This window comes from Mobula birostris, chromosome 9, assembly GCF_030028105.1.
Source record: "Mobula birostris isolate sMobBir1 chromosome 9, sMobBir1.hap1, whole genome shotgun sequence".
Classification (NCBI taxonomy): Eukaryota; Metazoa; Chordata; class Chondrichthyes; order Myliobatiformes; family Myliobatidae; genus Mobula; species Mobula birostris.
In genome coordinates this window covers 9,399,595-9,420,854 of record NC_092378.1, presented here as the reverse complement: position 1 = coordinate 9,420,854, position 21,260 = coordinate 9,399,595, and the positions used below count along the sequence as shown (strand labels likewise).

At 41.3% G+C, this 21,260-nt stretch overlaps 1 long non-coding RNA gene across 1 annotated transcript in view; it reads right to left on the bottom strand.

Annotated features, from left to right (window-relative positions):
* Positions 1-21,260, bottom strand: part of LOC140203310 (uncharacterized) — a 136,878-nt gene that overhangs the window by 80,243 nt on the left and 35,375 nt on the right. The window contains exon 2 of the long non-coding RNA XR_011887337.1: positions 13,936-14,003. This is a non-coding gene — a long non-coding RNA (uncharacterized lncRNA). The remainder of the gene's footprint in view (positions 1-13,935; positions 14,004-21,260) is intronic.

Sequence of the window (21,260 nt, the reverse complement as noted above, 5' to 3'; positions counted from 1 at the left end):
GCAGAAGGTTAAGGGAATTCAACATGCTAATTGGCCATCACCAGTTTTTTATAGCACCACAGAAAGTGTTCTATCCAGATACATCATAACATCTGCTCTGCCCAAGGCCCCATAAAATTGCAGAGAATGTAGCCCAGTCAGTCATACAAACCAGTCTCCCCTCCATTGACCCCATCTATACTTCTCACTACCTCGGGAAAGAAGTAAACGTAACTACAGGCTCACCCCCTTGGCAATTCTCTCTTGCCCCCTCGCCTGTTGGGCAGAAGGTACAAAACCCTAAGAGAGCAAGCCACCAGACTCAAGGACGGTTTCTATCCCACTATTATCAGATTCTTAAACACTTGGATTCTTGATCGCCTAACCTACCTCACCATGTACCTCGCACTTTACTTGTCTGCCTGTAATGAACTTTCTCTGTTACTGTAACAATGTATTCTACAGCAACACATACAAAATGCTGGAGAAACTCAGCAGGTCAGGCAGCATCTATGGAAATAATTAAACAGTCAACATTTCGGGCTGAGACCCTTCTTCAGGAATATATTCTACATTCTGTTTCCTTTTAATACCTCCGTGTACTTATGTATGACATGATCTGTTTGGATGGTATGCAGGACATGGGTTTTTCATTGTATCACGTTACATGTAACAATAATAAACTAACACTAATACCAATCTGTCTGCATGCTGCCTCAACAATTCTTGATGGTAATACTCACAACACGCTGGAGGGACTCAGCAGGTCAGGCAGCATCCGTGGAAACGATGAGTCGACATTTTGGGCCGAAACGTCAACTCATCGTTTCCACGGATGCTGCCCGACCTGCTGAGTTCCTCCAGCGTGTTGTGAGTGTTGCTTTGATCCCAGCATCTGCAGAGTATTTCGTGTTTTTATTCTTGGTGGTAATGATTTCCACGTTGCAAACATTCCCTGAGTAAAGTCACTTCTGTTGAATAGAACCAGGAGAGACTTTCAGTTCCTTTTAACCATTTTTGATCTTTGGCTGAAGCTCCAATTCCATGGCTCATTAATCTTAATTTACCTGCAATTCAAGTATCAATCTACCAGGTTAAATATATTAATCATTAATATCATCATCATTATTAGGTGACATGTTGTATGAAATGGGGCAATCATGGTCTCTCTTTCCATAACCATGAATTTTCATGACAGACTTTTCTACAGAAGTGGTTTGCCATTGCCTTCTTCTGGGCAGTGTCTTTGCAAGATGAGGGACCCCAGCCATTATCAATACTCCTCAGAGATTGTCTGCCTGGCATCTGTGCTCGCACAACCAGGACTTGTGATATGTACCAGCAGCTCCCATGGCTTCACATGACTGTGACCTGATGGGGGGGAGGTGTGCTAAGCAGTTGCTGCACCTTGCCCAAGGGTGACTCCCAGGCTAACTGAGGGAAGGAGCACCTTACACCTCCTTAGGTAGGGATATACCTCCACCCTGCCACTTAAATATATGAAAACATATCTTATTTTTGTAGCCTTTCATTTCTGTCTCCTTGCAAGTAGTAATGTCTGCATGACAGATATGCTTGTCCTTTTCTTCGGTTGTCCATCGAAATCCAATGACGACGTCCACTCCTTTAATGGTGAGATCTTTGATGACTATACAGTCCTATCCTGGACCCACAAGCTCTATTACAGGTGGGGCATGTATATGTGGTAGGGATGGCAACCATGGCTGCATTTCTCCTGGCTCTCTTCTGCTGCCTTCTGCTTATCCACCTCAGTTGAGACACCATCCCCTACCCCTACATTTACAACATTCTGCCTGTTCTTAAGAGAATGGCCTTATATGTACAATCAATCTTATTAAAGTAGAAACATTTATTTCTGCTTTAAACCTAATAAATCTCTTTTGTACCTTCTCCATCCTCTATGTCCTTTATTTTAATTTAATAACTGTATGGCAACCAGCTTAGTTTTCTTTCAGTCATCAATAGAAATTGACAATAAAAATGTAAAGAGAAAAAATTTGGATTTCTTGTTGTACGGTAAATCCTTAGATGTCTTGTTAGTTTTCTTTATGCCCTCATTAGGCATTCATTTGAGTGTCTATTCTGAGCTGTTCACTCCTTATGTATTTTGTCTTCCATTACATGAGACAACTCGAGCCAGACGGAAGTATTTGGGCTCCAGACAAGACAGTGTAAATGCACGAAGCTGGCGACACAGCTGTGAATATAAATTATAATATAAAATCTGCATTAGAAGAGGCTAGAAGCTGTTTTAGAATATAATCTTGTAAACCAGCTATTGTTCTGGAATTTCTTCTGAGAGAGCCAACATCTCCATTGGCACTTCGCAAAACACTGAAAATAATAATAAAAATAATAACAATAATAATAATAAAGACCTTACCTGGAAGACATCCTCACGATCTGAACAGACTATATATTGGCAAAGAAGCAAAGAGTCTGGCTCAGAGTCACAGACCTCTTCCCAGAAACAACAGGGCTCCTTGTGACAATTCAGAACCAGGTAGTTAACACAAAAAAAATCAAAGTACACAAATAAAGACCAATAAATTCAAGACGAAAAATGCAGAAAATACCAAGGGAAATCAGAGACAATCCAACACAGTACAGGATCCTGCAGCAGTTTAACTCAATCAAATGGCAAACACCATTCAGCAAAACCTTGCTTTAAAATAGAAACTCATAAAAGAAACCATACCTTATTAGAAATATAAGTCTGATCGAGGTTCAGAGTCAGAGTCCCACAAAGTATATCACGACCAATTCGTTATTACAGATAGGACATTCCATTATAATAATACGGGACAAACAAGCAAGAATATATTGTTTAATAGATATAGCCATTCCAAACACATAACATAACATACAGAAATCAGTAAATGAAGAGACCAGAAATATGCTGAATTGAAAGAGGAAATTGAAAGACAATGTCCCAGTAGTAACATCTACAACTGGTATCATCCCAAAGTCACTACACAATAGTAACAAACAATTAGGGCAACACGGCAATGTCTCTGCAAATCTTCAGAAAGCCACAATGCTCAACAACACTGGAATAGTCTGAAAGTTCCTAGCAATTGAGAAATGAGTGTGCTTGGTTATGCCCGTACCTCAGGTTTTACCAGCTTGAGATGAGAAAAAAATTAAAAAGAATAATAACTTTATATGATACATTAAGATGGAGGCTCAAAGTTCTTTACATAGATTGTAAACATAAATCAATATAATCATAAAAAATACAAGGCAAATTTAAGAATCACAAGTGAAGACAAACATATAGAGTAAAATGTAATTGAATATAACAAATTATTAAAATGTAATCAATATCAGCAGGTATTAAGTAACCTTATATGTCGGCCAAATTAAAAATTAGGCTTTTAAAAGTGTTTTGAAATGGTCCAGAGTACTAGTCTGGTGTGTCTCAGTTGGTAGAGTATTCCAAACTTTTGGTGCATAAGAACAAAACACTGTATCACCAGTTCTCATATGCTTGGTTCTAGGAACCAAGTATTCGTGGATCTGAGATTACAAACAGGGATGTAAGGGGGTAGACTTCCAAAATATAAAGGGGAGCTAGTTATTCAGAGCCTTATATACAATTAAGAGCATTTTGAAATTGATCCTAAAGGACACGGGCAGCCAGTGTAATGATGCCAAAACTAGTGAAACGTGCTTGGATCTCAGATTTTCTTTTTTAGGTTAAGATTCTTGCTGCTGCAGTTTGAACATGCTGCAGCCAATTTATATTTTTCTTAAGCAGTTCTGAAAATTTTACTGGCAACTGAAAAACAGTAATCAAAATGTTTTCATACATTTCACAGTACATGTAGTCAAATCAGTAATTTCAGTGGTGGCAGGCATTTGAACCATGAATGTCTACTTGCTTCACATGTGCAGTTAAGGAATTGCTTTGTACATTGTGAACGGGTGAATAACTAAAGAGAAAATATATACACATTTCTGAACATTTGTAAAGATGGGAATTGAGACCTTTAACATTTCAAGGAGAGCAGTCTGTATGTGTGGATACATTGCCTAAAATAACCTTCCATTTTCATGTTAACTCCCAATGAATTTGAAAAGCATTCTGTGCAGACTTCTACTCAGAGCTAGTAGTTTGCAAAAAATTCCTTTTGCATTTCAGATCTAATTAGTTCAAGATATGTTTTCCCCTGCATTGGAAAGAACAGCTCTAGAATGGGTGAATGCTTTTCCTGATACCGCCAACCATTTTGCAGACTGAGCCTGAGATGTTGGCTGTTTGATGCTTTCAATATTCATCCAAACTCCCATGCTGACTTCTCCACATTCATCCTATCTTGGCCTCCTCTTGCCATGCACCATTCAGCCGTTTACTCTGTGACAATCCCTGCTCCTACCATTCAAATTTCTCTGGTGGATTTGATTGGGCAAGTACTCCAATCCCAATTGCTGCTCACCACCTAGGTCACTTCCTTGAATGCTGTTAACAATATGATTGATTTTACTGTAATCCTAATTAGAATAAATTGTATGTATTAACAAAGGGAGGCCAATTGATTAATGGATATAGAAAGTGAATGCATGGGTGCATGGATGCATGGGTGGATATGGATGGACAGATGGTTGGGTGGATGGTTGGATGGGTGGGTGGGCGGATAGATAGATCAATGGGTGGGTGAATGGATGGGTGGGATGGATGGATGGTTGGATGGGTGGGGTGAATGGATGGGTGGGTGGGTGGGCGGATAGATAGATAAATGGGTGGGTGAATGGATGGGTGGATGCATGGATGAATAGATGGGTAGGTAGGTGGGTAGATAGATAGATAGATGGGTGGGTGAATGGATGGGTGGGATGGATAGTGAATAGGTGGGTAAACTGATGGGTGGATGGGTGAATGAACGGATGGATGAGTGGGTAGATGGATGGATGTGTGGATGAATGGGTGGTTGGATGGGTGGACAGATGAACAGATGGATTGGTCTATTTATTTATTGATGGATTGATTGATATGCAGCACAGAATAAGCCCTCTGGCCCTTTGAGTCATGCCGCCTAGCAATCCCCTGATTTAATTGCAGCCTAATCACAGGACGAGTTACAATGACCAATTAACCTACCAACTGGTATATCTTTGTGCTCTGGGAGGAAACCGGAGGACCAGGAGGAAACCTATGCTGTCATGAGGAGTACAAACTCCTTACCGCCAGCGGCAGGAATTGAACCCAGGTCACTGGTCTGTAAAGCTTTGTTCTAACCACTACACTGCCCCAGGAAACAGAACAGCTGAATTTCAGGCTTCACATGGATAAAATTCATTTCCCACTTTCTCCATCTGCCTATTATATTTTCATCTCTGTAAGAAATTGAAATTGATGTATAGATAAAGCTGTTCTGACCTGTAGACGTTGTGCCATGTGTATACTTTAACCGATAATGTGTGAATGTCTTTTGAGGTACTAGAATATCAAATACCTTGACTGATAGAGATTGTCACTAAGTGGTAGTTAGTTCTGTTAGTGGATGAAATTTTACATTTTGTAGTTGATGGAATTTGTTGTGGATATGGGTGTTCATAAACTTCTTGCAATACTGGTACTGCTGTGCATTGACTTCCCTGGCAAACTTCAAAGTTCAAAGTAAATTTGTTAGCAAAGTACGCATGTGTCACTATATACTACCCTGGGATTCATTTTCTTGTAGGCATTCACAGAAGAATAAATAAGTACAATAGAAGCAACAAAATACTTCATACAAAGACTGGCAAGCAACAAATGTGCGAAAGAGGACAAACTGTGTAAAAACAAAAAAAAATAGTGATAATAATAATAAAGAAATAATACTGAGAACACAAATTGTAGAGTCCTTGAAAGTAAGTCCACAGGTAGGGTGAAGTTATCCACGATGGTTCAGGAGCCTGATGGTTGACTGTTAATAACTGTCTCCAAACCTAGTGGTCTACGATCTAAGGCCTGTATATGCTGTATATCCTTCTTGATGGCAGCAGCAAGAAGAGAACCTGGCATCATAAACACAAAATACTCTGCGGATGCTGGGGTCAAGGCAACACTCACAACACGCTGGAGGAACTCAGCAGGTCGGACAGCATCCGTGGAAACGATCAGTCAACGTTTCTGACCCTCATGAAGGGTTCCGGCCTGAAACGTTGACTGATCGTGTCCACGGATGCTGCTTGACCTGCTGAGTTCCTCCAGCGTGTTGGGAGTGTTGCAGAGAACCTGGCATGGATGGCTTGGGTCCTTGATGATAGATGTTGCTTTCTTGAGTCAGTGCTCCTTGTGTGGGGAGGTCCACGTCTCCTGTTACATCCTTGTGTCCTGCAGATGTGATCTCTCTCGCTCTCTCTCTCACTCTGTCCCTCTATTTCTATCACTATCTCTCTATCTTTCTTTCTCTCCATCTCTCTCTCTCTCTCTCTCTCTCTCTCTCTCTCTCTCTCTCTCTCTTAAGTCAAAAATCTCTTTTTTTTTGGGAATTGCATGCATGATATCAGTTCCAGTTGATGAATGGTACTTCCAAAACGTAAAATTGATTGGCTGCAGCTGTTTAAAACTGCAGATCCTTGCAGAGGAAGCCTAGTGCACCAGGACAAACTAGTGATGATTGCCATCTGCTGTGCCATTTTCATGCTAGCTTTCATGCATGACTGGCATCTCCAGCCCTCTTTTTTTAACAAGCTAGCAACTCACCAACAGCACCAAGTCATCTATGAAAAACAACGCTGTCATATTTTTCAAAGCAGTCATTGCAAGGATGCAAGGACAGACCTCAGGGGTAGCTCAGGGGAAGACATCAAATTGGCCATCAGAAGAAAATTCTGATAACAGGTCAATGTCCTGAAACATTAGTTTTGTTTCTCTCTGCACACATGCAATCTGAACTGCCAAGTGTTTTCAATAATTTCTTTTCTTATTTTGGAAAACAATTTCCCCTCTCTTCCCTTTAGAGGGTGATTAATTCAATAGAATTTTCATTTATCGTTACATGACTTGGAATGCAGATCCTGGATGAAATTCAGAATTTAGCCTATCTCTCCTGTAGCATTCAGCTTGCTTAAAGCATAAGTACTCGCAACTATTTCAGGTGTTCTACTAAAAAAACCTGTGCAATATTACTACATAAGTTGAATATTATTATTATTATTATTATTATTATCAGCATCCGTTAGTCTTGTGAGACCATGGATCTGCATCTGGAAAGTCTTCACCCTCCAGGGCGCAGGCCTGGGCGAGGTTGTATGGAAGACCAGCAATTGCCCATGCTGCAAGTCTCCCCTCTCCATGACACCAATGTTGTCCAAAGGAAGGGTATTAGGACCCATACAGCTTGGCACCAGTGTCGCCACAGAGCACCGTGTGATTAAGTGCCTTGCTCAAGGACACAACACGCTGCCTCAGCTGGGGCTCGAACTCACGACCTTCAGATCGCTAGTTGAATGCCTTAACCACTTGGCCAAGTTGAAAAAGTCTGCAGGTAACAATACATGACAGAGTAAATACAGAGATATAATTCCAGTTAGGACTGTCCTCTACAATTTAAATAATAAATGTTTATACAGGCAGTCCTGGGGTTATGGATGCTCAACATATGAACACCCCAACACACAAATTAATTCTCATAATATTACTAAATTCAAAAGTCCAGCACACACTCTGGAGCCACTGCATTAGGAACACATGCACACCTGTTCAATGGCATCTAAAGGTTAGCTTAACTTGGGCTCTAGGAACCCAACCCAGCTCTGTAGCTCATAAACTCCCGTGCCCCTGTCTTCACCTAAATTGGGCTTGTGTAACTCATCAGCAAAGTACATTTAAATTTAGGATCAAGGTCTAACCAATTCTTGCTGGTGGACTTCACTGGTCCCTTTTGTGCAATGTGATTGGGTGAATGTAGACTTGGTTCTTCTAAACACTAAGGCCCAATGTGCACTGAGTTCACTAAGGCCTTATTTCAAAGGCAGCCCTTGTGCCCACTGTTATGTTTTGGAACTTCAAAACATTAAATTAATTCAAATGAAGACTGTAGTCTAAAGAATGTGTAACACCCTCTACCTGCCAACATAAAGAACCCTCTGACTCTCAACACAGGAGCCCCTCAGGGCTGTGTACTAAGTCCCCACCTTTACCCATGACTGCATCGCCACCCACAGCTACAATCTGATAATTAAATTTGCTGACACTACATTGATTGGCTTTATCTCAAACAATAACGAAGTGGCCTACAAGGAAGAAGTCATCTCTCTGACACAGTGGTGTCAAGAAAACAACTTCTCCCCCAATGTCGTAAAAACAAAGAAATTGGTTGTGGATTACAGGAGGAATGGAGACGGGCTAACTCCTTTTGACATCAATGGATTTGGGGTTGACAGGGTAAGCAGCTTCAAGTTCTTTAGCATCCACATGGACCTCATGTGGTCAGTGCACAACAGCGCTTCTTTCACCTCAGACGGTTGAGGAAGTTTGGTATGGGCCCCCAGATCCTCAGAACTATCTACAGGGGCACATTTGAGAGCATCCTGACTAGCTGCATCACTGCCTGGTATGGGAACTATACCTCCCTTAATCGCAGAGTCGTGCAGACAGTCCAGCGCATCTGTAGTTGTGAACTTCTCATCATTCAGGACATTTAAAGGATAGGTGTGTAAAAAGGGCCCGTAGGATCATTAAGGACCCAAGCCATCCCAATCACAATCTACTTCAGCTGCTACCATCCAGGAAGCAGTACCACAGCGTAAAAGCCAGGACCAACAGGCTCCGGGACAGCTTCTTCCACCAGGCCATCAGATTGATGAACTCACGCTGATTTGAGTGTACTCTATATTACATTGACTGATCTGTTTATTATAAATTATTATGAATTACAATGATTGCACATTACACATTTAGATGGAAACATGATGTAAATATTTTTACTCCTCATGTATGTGAAAGATGTAAGAAACATAGAAACATAGGAATATAGAAAATAGGTGCAGGAGAAGGTCATTCGGCCCTTCGAGCCTGCACCGCCATTCAGTATGATCATGGTTGATCATCCAACTCAGAACCCTGCACCAGCCTTCTCTCCATACCCGCTGATCCCTTTAGCCACAAGGGCCATATCTAACTCCCTCTTAAATATAGCCAATGAACTGGCCTCAACTGTTTCCTGTGGCAGAGAATTCCACAGATTCACCACTCTCTGTGTGAAGAAGTTTTTCCTAATCTCGGTCCTAAAAGGCTTCCCCTTTATCCTCAAACTGTGACCCCAATTCAACATTTCAGCCATTGACCCATAATGACAATGATCGATCCAAACTGATACAATGTATGCCTAAAAATGGGGACTGGATTATTAAATTTCAGAGTTCAGCCCATAATAATTAGCATGAATCATGAGGCAGAAACATGATGAAATTAGAAACATGATAGAATCAAAGAATGATTCATCTGTGGCCATTTATCCAACGTCCATCTCCCACAGAACAAGCCAATGAACGGCATTCTCCTGCCCTTTCTGCTGTGCCCTGATTAGTTTTGCTTTTCTAGCACTTATCCCATTCTCTTTGAATCTGTTTTCACGGCAGCCCAGACCGATGCAGGAAAGATTTCCCCAGCTCTTCGTTGATTCCTTCACCAAACGCTTTCAAACTATTGAGTATTTTTTTTTATTATTTATTGAGACACGATGCAGAATTGGCCCTTCGGTCCTTTGAGCCGCGCAGCCTAGCAATCTCCCGATTTAATCCGAGCTTAGCCATGGGACAATTTACAATGATCAATTAACCTACCGACCAGTACGTCTTTGGACTGTGAGAGGAAACCGGAGCACACAGACAAGCACAGAGAGAACGTACGAAACCCTTACAGGCAGAGGTGGGAATTGAACCCGGGTCACTGGTACTGTAAAGCATTGTGCTAACTATTACGCCACCATGCCACCCCTGGAATGGAGTGTCCATAGTTTATCAAAGTTCAAAGTTCAATGCAAATCTATTATCATAGTACATACGCCTATGTCTCCATATACATCCTTGAGATTTATTTTCTCGTGGGTATACGAATAATAACCATAACAGAATCAATGAAAGACCACACCAACTTGGGCATTCAGCCAGAATGCAAAAGACAACAAACGTTAAATCAAAAAAAAATTAAATTAAATTAAATTAAATAAATAAAGAAATAAACAATAGATAGATAAATAAATAAATTTATAGATAGATAAATAAATAAATAAATAGATAAGTAAATAAATAGATAAATAAACAGATAGATAGATAAATAAATAAATAAATAAATAAATAAATAAATAGATAGATAAATAGATAAATAACAAAAACTATTGAAAACATGATGAAGAGTCCTTGAAAGTGAGTCCATAGGCATCAGAACAATTCAATGATGCTACAAGTGAAGTAATCCAATCTCATTCAAGAGTGTGATGGTTGAAGGATACTGACTGTTCCTGAACATGGTAGTGTGAGTCATAGAACATAGATTATAGAATAGTACAGCACAGTACAGGCCCTTCAGCCCACAATGTTGTGCCGATCCTCAAACCCTGCCTCCCATATAACCCCCCACCTTAAATTCCTCCATATACCTGTCTAGTAGTCTCTTAAACTTCACTAGTGTATCTGACTCAGACAGTGCATTCCACGCACCAACCACTCTCTGCGTAAAAAAACCTTCCTCTAATATCCCCCTTGAACTTCCCACCCCTTACCTTAAAGCCATGACCTCTTGTATTGAGCAGTGGTGCCCTGGGGAAGAGGCGTTGGCTATCCACTCTATCTATTCCTCTTATTATCTTGTACACCTCTATCATGTCTCCTCTCATCCTCCTTCTCTCCAAAGAATAAAGCCTTAGTTCCTTTAATCTCTGATCGTAATGCATACTCTCTAAACCAGGCAGCATCCTGGTAAATCTCCTCTGTACCCTTTCCAACACTTCCACATCCTTCCTATAGTCATGATGCTCTTGTACTTTCTTCCTGATGGCAGCAGCGAGAAAAGAGCATGCCTTAGATGGTAAGAATCCCTGATGATGGAAGTTGCTTTCCTGCAAAGGTGCTCCGTGTAGATACGTTCAATTGTGGGGAGGCTTTACCTGTGATGGACTGAGTCATATCCACTATTTTTTGAAGGATTTTTCTTACAAGGGCAGAGGTGTTTGCATACCAGGCTGTGATGCAGCCAGTCAATATATTCTCCTCCACACATCTATAGAAGTTTATCAAAGTCTTAGATGTCATGCTGAATCTTTACAAACTCCTGAGGAAGTAGAGGTGCCACTGTGCTTTCTTGGTAATTGCACTTACGTGCTGGGCCCAGACAGGTCCTCCAAGTAATAATACTGAGGAATTTAAAGTTGCTGACCCTCTCCACCTCTGCTCATCCAGTGAGGACTGGCTCATGGACCTCTGGTTTCCTCCTGCTGAAGTCAATAATCAACCCCCTGGTCTTGCTGACATTGAGTAAGAGGTTGTTGTTAGAACATCACTCAACCAGATTTTCAGTCTCCCTCTTACATGCTGATTCATTACCACCTTTGATTCGGCCAATGACACTGGTGTCATCAGCAAGCTTGAATATGTCATTGGAGATGAGCATAGCTGCCCAGTTTTAAGTGTAAAATGAGTTGAGCAAGGTCTAATGAGGACTGGTTCATGGACCTTCGGTTTCCTTCTCCTGACGTCAATAATAAGCCAGTCAGGTTTAGGAAGCAAGGATCAGATGGGTCCGTTGAGGAATATAGAGAAGCAAGAAATGAGCTTAAGAAGGGGCTGAGAAGAGCAAGAATGGGGCATGAGAAGGTCTTGGTGAGTAGGGTAAAGGAAAACCCCAAGGCATTCTTCAATTATGTGAACAACAAAAGGATGACAGAAGTGAAGGTAGGACCGATTAGAGATAAAGGTGGGAAGATGTGCCTGGAGGCTGTGGAAGTGAGCGAGGTCCTCAATGAATACTTCTCTTCGGTATTCACCAATGCGAGGGAACTTGATGATGGTGAGGACAATATGAGTGAGGTTGATGTTCTGGAGCATGTTGATATTAAGGGAGAGGAGGTGTTGGAGTTGTTAAAATACATTAGGATGGATAAGTCCCCGGGGCCTGACGGAATACTCCCCAGGCTGCTCCATGAGGCGAGGGATGAGATTGCTGAGCCTCTGACTATGATCTTTACGTCCTCATTGTCCACGGGCATGGTACCGGAGGATTAGAGGGAGGCGAATGTTGTCCCCTTGTTCAAAAAAGGTAGTAAGGATAGTCCGGGTAATTACAGACCAGTGAGCCTTACGTCTGTGGTGGGAAAACTGTTGGAAAAGAATCTTAGAGATAGGATCTCTGGGCATTTAGAGAATCATGGTCTGATCAGGAATAGTCAGCATAGCTTTGTGAAGGGCAGATCATGTCTAACAAGCCTGATAGAGTTCTTTGAGGAGGTGACTAGGCATATAGATGAGGGTAGTGCAGTGGATGTGATCTATATGGATTTTAGTAAGGCATTTGACAAGGCTTATTCAGAAGGTCAGAAGGCATGTGATCCAGGGAAGTTTGGCCAGGTGGATTCAGAACTGGCTTGCCTGCAGAAGGCAGAGGGTTGTGGTGGAGGGAGTACATTCAGATTGGAGGATTGTGACTAGTGGTGTCCCACAAGGATCTGTTCTGAGACCTCTACTTTTCGTGATTTTTAGTAACGACCTAGATATGGGGGTAAAGGGGTGGGTTGGCAAGTTTGCAGACGACACAAAGGTTGGTGGTGTTGTAGATAGTGTAGAGGATTGTTGAAGATTGCAGACAGATATTGATAGGATGCAGAAGTGGGCTGAGAAGTGGCAGATGGAGTTCAACCCAGAGAAGTGTGAGATGGTACACTTTGGAAGGACAAACTCCAAGGCAGAGTACAAAGTAAATGGCAGGATACTTGGTAATGTGGAGGAGCAGAGGGATCTGGGGGTACATGTCCACAGATCCCTGAAAGTTGCTTCACAGGTAGGTAGGGTGGTTAAGAAAGCTTATGGGGTGTCAGCTTTCATAAGTCGAGGGATAGAGTTTAAGAGTCGCGATGTAATGATGCAGCTCTATAAAACTCTGGTTAGGCCGCAATTGGAGTACTGTCTCCAGTTCTGGTCGCCTCACTGTAGGAAGGATGTGGAAGCATTGGAAAGGGTACAGAAGAGATTTATCAGGATGCTGCCTGGTTTAGAGAGTATGCATTATGATCAGAGATTAAGGGAGCTAGGTCTTTACTCTTTGGAGAGAAGAAGGATGAGAGGAGACATGATAGAGTTATACAAGATAATAAGAGGAATAGATAGAGTGGATAGCCAGCGCCTCTTCCCCAGGGCACCACTGCTCAATACAAGAGGACATGGCTTTAAGGTAAGGGGTGGGAAGTTCAAGGGGGATATTAGAGGAAGGTTTTTTACTCAGAGAGTGGTTGGTGCGTGGAATGCACTGCCTGAGTCAGTGGTGGAGGCAGATACACTAGTGAAGTTTAAGAGACTACTAGACAGGTATACTGAGGGATTTAAGGTGGGGGGTTATATGGGAGGCAGGGTTTGAGGGTCGGCACAACATTGTGGGCCGAGGGGCCTGTAATGTGCTGTACTATTCTATGTTCTATGTTCATGATTTTGAAAGGCTTTCGTATATCTTTCTAACTTCCCTGTATCAAACAGAACAAACTACCTTTTCCCATCTCCCCCTGTAACAGTAATTCCTCATCCTTGAACAATTCTAGTGAATCTGTTCTGGAGACTTAATCATTCTGACAATGCATGTTCCATATTGGAGTAGCTCCCTCTCTTGGATATTGTAAGTAAAGCAGATTTACAAACCAAATACAAATTTAAAGATCAGGAAAACTAAGAACGATGTGACATTGGTCTTCAGATTGTTAGACAGGCAGAGTGAAACACATACAAGGGTCCAAAAGGGCTTACCTCTGGTAGATGACTCTATTGGGAACTGACATCTTCTTCATAGATCAGATTTTCTCTAACTTTCACACCTGTGAATTGAAACACAAGAGTCCAAGATCAGTTAGACATCAGCTACTGTTATACTCTATCTAACTCCTGCTCAGATGTGCTTGTGAGGCCACTTCACATCTAGAGCCCATGGTTTAAACTGGAGATAGCTGACGTACGTAGAGCAGCTCTAGCAGCCATCAGCCTGATTGAGGAAACATGCCCTGGAGATGGAGGACTGTCAGTCAGTGTATGTAAGTAGGAGGACGAAAAGGGGCTTGTTTTGATGCTTGTCGTGTCTTTTTTTGTGTTTTGTGTTGTTCTGCTAAGCATTCTGCTGGGCATGCTATGTTAGTGCTGGAACGTGTGGCAACACTTGTGGGCAGTCCCCAGAACATGTGTTGGTTGTTAACACAAATGATGCATTTCTCTGAATGTGCGTCGATGTACATGTCTGAATCTGAATCTGAATCTGCTTGGAGGGAGTCACCAACTTGGAATAAAAGGACAAGTGTTTTGGGGAATTACGCTTTTTTTTATCATTATTTTACCTCAGCTTAAATATTAAGTACATAAATATTTCTTACTAATGCCCTACACTCTGGCATGCATTTAACTAAGAGTATTTTTTAACTTGTTCTTTTTTCTAATAATATTAACACAAACATAGTTGATTATTTAAATTTACTTCAACTCTTTTTTTTAATATGGGTCTGGTTATCAGAGTCATAAAAATAAGCTAAAGGCCTTTGACATGGCAGGCTGACAAAGCCTGTCAGATTGATCCCAGACACAGGCCAGTTCTGGATCATGTCCCCAATCTTGACTGAATTGTTCCTGGGTGTGGAGCATCAGCATAGATACCCATTGAATAGTTTTCTTAATGAAAATAAATTTCATACATAATAAAAAATGAATTTACAAGAATAAACTGTACAATACCTTTTTATTCTTACATTCATAGACAACACCTTAAGCAGTGTCCAAATACATCTCTTAAAACCAATGGCACTATTGCTATTCATGCGGCCCTCAGTGCTACAATATTTGAGGGGCTTCCTCAGCCGATTTGACCCGTCTCTGTCCAGTAGCAGCAGAACCCTCTAATGTGCTCCTTTCCCCACTGACCTCTTGTGGTGGCTGCGCCAAGCTTAATGGTGCCCCTCAGCACGTACTCCTGCAGCCTGGAATGTGCCAGTTGCCAGCGTTCCTCTATGGACACCTAAATGTGCTATACACCAACAGATTTTGAGCAGACCAAAGTGCATCTTTCATTGCGTTGACAAGTTTCCTGCAGTCTTGATGTCCATCCGCGTGTGTGTGTGTGTGTGTGTGTGTGTGTGTGTGTGTGTGTGTGTGTGTGGAAACAGCCCAAGGATCAGAGTGTCCTCCGTGATGCAGCTGCTTGGGATGAACCATGAACTTCTTCCCAAACGCACAGTCCACAGAGAGGTAAGTGACTGTCTCATCTCCACTATAAACCTCTCAATGGCAGGACACTGTGAGAGGAAGGCTTGGCCAGCCCTGGTGCACTCTGATCTGGTGCTTTAAATGTCCAGCTACACATTAATGGTTTTTAAAAACTTCTGTCATTTAGAGATCTCACTCTGTATATGGGGATAGTGAGGAACAAAACTACATCTGCTGTAGCATTGAATAAGTGTTGATACATTCCTAAATGTCTGGGTGGCATAAGGGGGAATAAACTGTCTGATTGATGAGAGATTTTAGATTCCCTTTGATTAAAGGAGTACAGATGTAGATGCTGGTCTGAACGCCTACCCGCCTGTAAGATGGGGCAAGGGGACCTGGTGACCCAAAAGGCAACTACACCACAATGCATAAGAGCATGCAGACATGGTCAAGAGGTTCAGCTGTTGTTCAGACCAAACATCAGAATGGGGAGTAAATGTGACCTAAGTGACTTTGGCTGTGGAGTGATTGTTGGTGTCAGACGAGTATCTCAGAAACTGATGGTCTCCTGGGATTTTCATGTACAACAGTTCCCAAAGGTCACAGAGAATGGTGTGAAAAACAAAAAAAAATTCAGCGGGTGGCAGTTCAGTAGGTGAAAATGGCTTGTTAATGTGAGAGGTCAGAGGAGAATGGCCAAATCTGATGACAGAAAGGTGACAGTAATTCAAATAGCTACGCGTTATAACAATGGTGTGAAGAAGAGATTCTCTGAATGCACAACACTTGAACGATGAAGTGGAGGGGTTACAGCCACAGAAGACCATACCAGATTCTAGTCCTGCACCTAATGAGGTGACCACTGACCATATGCATACATGTGAGAAGTCACTTGATGTCTCTGATTATCATGCACTAGGACAGATTGAACAACTGGCACACGGATATCAATAAATACTGTAACTCTGGTTATACACAATCTGGTATAATTTATTCTCAATATAAAATCACTTCCACTCCATATTGGATAAAATATACATTCGAGTGAAGTACAGGAAAACTTTAACCAGGTACTAACTAAATTAATCCCTATGTATAGCTGATAGAGAACAGAGTGAACCACTGATTTGGGTCAATGGGACATGGAAGGTTAATGGTTTGGCACAGACTAGATGGGCTGAAGGGCTTTCTTCTGCACTGTTTTAAATCAATGATGTATCACAAGTCCAAAGACTTTCACATATAAATCTAATAGACACAAGAGACTGAAGATGCTGAAATCTGAAGGAAAGTCAATTTACTGGAGAAACTCATCAGATCAGAGATAGTCTATGGAGGGAAATGGACAATCAATGTTTTACCTTGAGACCCCTCACCAGGACTGAAAGAGCAGAGAGAGAGAGTTAGTATGAAGAGTTAGGCGGGGGCAGGGTGGTGGGTTAGAGCTGTCAAAATTCAGGTGAAGAGGGGTGTAAAGAGATGAAGACAAGGGAAATAGAAGGGTGGAGATAGTGATAGGGGCTGGAAGCTGAAAGGAGGAGACAATAAAGGGCTGCAGATAATGGAATCTGATAAGAGAGAAAGGTGAAGTGAAACCAGACAATGGTCACAGGTAGAAAAATAGGGGAGGAGGTGGGGGAAAGGGACCGAGTAGAAGGAGTGTGTGGGTGATGGGCATATGGAGCAGTCAGAAGAGGGAAAAGAAAGCAGGTTATACTTTTTCTCCAGATTTTTTCCTCTCCCTTACCTACACATTTGCTTTTGATACCCATGGCAATTTCTGAGGAGACTTTCAACTTTTTTCCTGGGAAAAACACACAAGATATAAAATGAACATACAAAATAACATTTGAATCGTGCATGATGTTCACAAAGAACTTGTTCTTTGCAGAAAAAGTCTTTCAGAGCAAATTACTCTCTGCTTCAGATATGCAGAAAATGAGGAAGTAAAAATTCTGCTAATTTAAATTCATGAGTACTGATAAACACAATTGATAATTTTCAGGAATATGGACCCATTTCCGGGGCAATGGGTTGCTTCAGTCTAGTTTGCCATTCAATTAGATTATGAGTGATCAATAGCATAATTCCTTTTCCCAACATTTTCATGTCCTTAACATCAACCCAGTAAAAATATTAGAGTCAGAGAGATATACCATGGAAGAATGTACTTTGACCTACTGAGTCTGCACTACTTTCAACCACTCTTTTTTCACCAGTAATACAGTAATCCAGGGGTTTCCATCCTGCAATCCACATACCCCTTGCTTAATGTTATAGGTCCATGACATAAAAAGATTGGGAACCTCTGCACTAATCCAAGTCTTCTCACATTCTCTTCATTTGCTCCCAGGTTCCACTTCCACACATTAGGGGCTATCCACATGGATCCCTGAACATCAAATGGGTGTAAAGTGGAATGACCAACTCTCCCTAGTCTCTACCTATGAAGACTGAGAGGGGCACAAATTTGACTGGGCATTAGTGAAAGTCATGGTGCGAGCAAACACGTGGGATGGAAGTGTGGTTCTCCTCTAAAAATTCTGTAATCATTCATGTAGACCTTCATCCTATTTATGAGCCAATGTGGGCAAACTTGCAGACCACATTGCACAGCGTGCACCACGCAACCTATCAGTGATGAGACCTCCCTACATCACATCCAAGTTTCCGCAATCGTGGCGAGACAGTTGATTGGTAAGTATATAAAGGCAAAGCATTCAGAGGATACACCACAAATTAACAGCACACTGATGATGTATCCTCATAAGGTGACAAGACATTTGCAAATGAATTGCCGAGATCAGAGAGCAACTCAGCCCAACCATCAACAACAATTTATAGCGACCAATTAAATCACCAACCTGTACATCCTTGGAATATGGGATGAAGGCCAGGCAACAGGAAGAAGCTGAGGTTGTTACAAGGAGAATGCAAACTCCTCACAGGCAGAAACTGAGATCAGCTCTGAACCCGAGTCTCTGGCACTATGAGGTAGTGTCTCTACAGGCTGTGCTACTGTGCTGATCATTTGCATTTCAAAGAATATTTCTGATTTGTCTGTCCTCTTACATCTCCATTTTCTGTTTTGTGAATATTTATAAAAGGCTTTATATTGGGAGGATGAGCAAATAATATTGCAGATTAGTTTAACGGAAGTAGGTAAGTATTCATGTTTTGGTAAAGCTCTTTGGTTGCCTCGCCCTCTGATAGTGCACCTTTTCTGGTTGGATGTGGGTGCATTGCTTAATGGTATCTATGTATGCACAAAATGTGTTCGCACTGCACTTCTGTCAATACAAAATCCAACTAAAATCCAAGGGCTAAAGTCACTGTGCAAGGGAAGAACGTATTTCTTACAAATAAGTAGTACCTTGTGTTACTTTAGTGCTCTGTGTAATAACACTGGACAACAAAGATTTTGCTTCCTGAATACTTTTGGGTGTACCTTATGGACTTTGGACTGCTGATCATGAAAATCATCATGAAATTTCCCTATCGCACAATTTTTAAAAATTGCCTATATCTGTTATTTTAATTCAAGTCAGAACGAGGGGCCACAGTTTGAGGATAGAGGGGAAGCCTTTTAGGACCGAGATTAGGAAAAACTTCTTCACACAGAGAGTGGTGAATCTGTGGAATTCTCTGCCACAGGAAACTGTTGAGGCCAGTTCATTGGCTATATTTAAGAGGGAGTTAGATATGGCCCTTGTGGCTACGGGGGTCAGGGGGTATGGAGGGAAGGCTGGGGTGGGGTTCTGAGTTGGATGATCAGCCATGATCATAATAAATGGCGGTGCAGGCTCGAAGGGCCGAATGGCCTACTCCTGCACCTATTTTCTATGTTTCTATGTTTCTATGTTTCTATAACTGATGTGAAGATTAAGGAGGCTATTTTTGTTGGTCCACAAATCAAACAGGTCATCAGTGACAGCAATTCGAAGATCTTCTAGTGGGACCGGAAAAATCGCATGGAAGGCATTCAAGGATGTCGCTGAAAATTTTCTTGGCAACTACAGAGCACTAAGCTATGTGCAGCTGGTTAACAATGCTTCAAGCATACAAAACTATGAAGTGCAATATGACACTAAAGATTATTTTTCTGCATTCCCATTTAGACTTCTTCCCGGCAAATCTTGGCACTGTCAGGTACGAACATGGTGAAAGGTTTTAGGACATTGTGATCATGGAGAAACGGTATCAGGGCAACTGGAATCCATCAATGCTGGCTGATAATTATTGGACACTTAAGTGAAAAGCCTCAGACACTGAATACAAATGAAAATCATTAACAAAACATTCTTAGCTTAGTTGAACTATTGCAATGTGTCAGCACTGTTATGCAATTAGATGCACTATACTCAATAAAATTTAATTTCTTCAGACTACTTGTATCATGCAGGAATTTCTCCAAATTCATAGGCGATAGAAGTAGTCTGAAATTATATTTGTGTTCAACTTCAAGCTATTATATACAAACAATAAAATTTGAGGAAACAACAAAATGAAAAAAAAATGTTTGTCCAGTGTAATCTGATCTGGCAAATAGTGCATCAGCGAGCTGTTGTATATGAGGTCCTGACCTGCCCCTTACCTGAAGCACCAGATGCATAAAGTTCCGACTGAGAAAAGTGAAAAAAATATATACATTCCTAGGAACCTGCATTCAAGGTTAATGTAAAAGGATTTCCTTCACAGCATATACTTCCTATAATGTTTATCTTACAGGGGTTCCCAACCTTTTTATGCCATGGATCCCTACCATTAACTAAGGGGTTCTTGGACTGCAGGTTGGGAACAACATCCCCAGCTAGAAGTTTTATACTTTCCTTTTCTCTGAAAGACTGGATGTGGAATATGGGGACTATTGGTATAAAAATGCAATCTTTTAATTTATTCCTACATGCACTTACATTTTATTCAACTCAATTTGATTTTGAATGGAAAATAACACTAATGGGGCTTTGAAATTTCTGTCGGTCTATGGAGTTTCTTTTGTCTCATGGATGTCTGTGAAGAGGACAAACTTCAGGTTGTATACTGGACACATACTCTGATATTAAATGTACTTTGAAACTTGAAACATTTCAGTTGGATGATCATTACTACTGGCTCCACCAGTGCATTTCCCCTGTGCTGTAAAACCTGGTCTGCAATTAATGCAAACATTAGTAGCATGCACTATCTAATCCCTCAGGAGTTGTGACATGATTTCAATGAATTGGGTGCACCCTTCCTATATGATAAAGCAGTATAGATTTTATACACTAGCTTTAGTAGATCACGTAGAGCATTCTCAACATCTACAATGCCATTTTACATAATGCAATATACTAATAAAAATTAATGATAATTCCAATGAAATGGATTTGTTCCATTAGTAAACTATCAGTTCAATGGAGAATTAAAGCTACACAGAAATCTATTGTACTCGTGTAAATCTCAGAAAAAGTGAAAAGATAATAGAGTCCATTAGAAAATTGCTCATGGTAGTGTAGTGGATAGCACAAAGCTCAGAACTTGAGGCACTCTGAAGTTCAGAGATCAATTCCCGAGCCATTCTGTAAGGAGTCTCTGTACATCTACCTGTGGAATGCGTGGGTTTTCTCCGAGTTCTCCAATTTCCTCTCCGGGACTGTGTAGACAGGGTGGGTTAATTGGTGATTGCAAGTTGTCCTGTGATTTGGTTAGGGTTAATCGGGTGTGTCAGGGGTTACTGGGGCAGCGTGGCTCAGAGAGCTGGAAGGGATTACTCTGCCCTATATCACTGAATAAAGTAAATAAATGAAAACATAACTGCTTAAATTGTGATTTCCACAATGCAACTTTTAGTTAGAAAGCTGAACACCCCTTTTAACTGAAATGTATAGCACAGACAGACATGC